Source organism: Zootoca vivipara, chromosome 12, assembly GCF_965207765.1.
Source record: "Zootoca vivipara chromosome 12, rZooViv2.hap1.1, whole genome shotgun sequence".
In the NCBI taxonomy this organism is placed as follows: Eukaryota; Metazoa; Chordata; class Lepidosauria; order Squamata; family Lacertidae; genus Zootoca; species Zootoca vivipara.
Genome location: NC_142595.1, coordinates 5,748,934 through 5,750,445, shown reverse-complemented (window position 1 = coordinate 5,750,445; position 1,512 = coordinate 5,748,934).

The window sequence follows — 1,512 nt, the reverse complement described above, 5'->3', positions numbered from 1 at the left end:
CAGAAGAAGGTCTTGGGGCTTAGTGCCATAGGGAAAGATTTTAACCTTAAGATATTGGAAGTAATAGCTTGTGTATATATAATAACTACCCTCTAGTAACTTAATATTCCACCTTCCCTTTTTCTCCTTTACAATATTAGTAGTATTCTAGAAACCGGAGGGGTTCTGCCTCGGAACATACAGGTTGACTCTGTGACAGACCAGAACCAAGATGTAACTGTCTGTACATCATGTTGCCCTGATCAAATCTGTTCTCATGAGAACTTTGGAACACAGATTGGTTTCATATCAATTACAGACTGAGGGTTTATCTTCATACTTATGCAATACAGTAATCTGGTAGAACGTGTTGGGGCAAATTGATTTTTATTTACTGATACTCAGCTCTTCCTGTGGTCAGCTATAGTTCCAAGCTGTCTATATGATATAGTTACAGTGGTACCTCTACTTACGAATTTAATGTGTTCTGAACGCACATTCGTAAGTCGAAAAAATTTGTAAGTCGAATCCCATAGGAATGCATTGGGAGAAAAAATTCGTAAGTAGAAGCAACCCTATCTAAAAATTCGTAAGTAGAAAAATCCTATCTAAACCGCATCCAAGATGGCGGACGGAGCTCCATTCATAAGTAGAAACATTCGTAAGTAGAGTTATTTGTAAGTAGAGGTACCACTGTACTTAGAAAAGGAGTCCTATTTATTTCTATAGGGCTTAAGTCCATCTAAGTGTGCTTAATCTTAAGCTACTAGTACAGAAAATTTATTGCTTGTTTGCTTGCAAAGCAGCATTTTGTGACATCAGTTGGCAAACAGGGGCCAGGCTGCTGGGTTGTCAGGCAGCTGAATTAAGAAAAATAAAATCGGGAGGTCAAAGTGTGCTGGGACGAGGCCCCCGTGGGTCAGGCCAGAGGGGGCTGTTGGGGTGTGTGGTTGTGCCTCCCCTGGTTCTGCATCTTGCTCCCCCGCCCGTTCCTTTGGCTGCTTGATGGTAGAATTGGAAGGGATGCCAAGGGTCATCTAGTCCACCCCAGACAATGCCAGGATCCTGCCCACAACCCCCCCCCCCTGGCTGGGCTCCAAACTCCAACCATCTTCTTACCAGCCAGATTTTGTTGTTCCCGCAAGGGGACAATGACAATAAAGATATCTAAATCTGAAATCAGATGCACAGACCCCTTGTGATTCTGCCTGGGGTGGAGAAAGGAGAGAGAGAGAGAGAGTCAGAGAGAGACAGAGAGGTTTTGCTCTCTGTCCTTCAGGACATGGATATGAGAGCCACACCATGCAGCCCTGTCAATATCTCAGAGGAATCTCTTGGAAGACCGTAGACTCTCTTTCCTTGGAGGAAGAACTTTCTGACTGCAAGAGCTGTTTGACAGTGGGAAGAAATCCCCCAGGAGGCAGGAGACGCTCCTTCCTTGGAGGTTTTTCAGCAGAGGTGGGATGGCCATCAGCCATGGATGCTTCAGCTGAGATTCCTGCATTGCAGGGGGTTGGACTAGATGACCCCTGG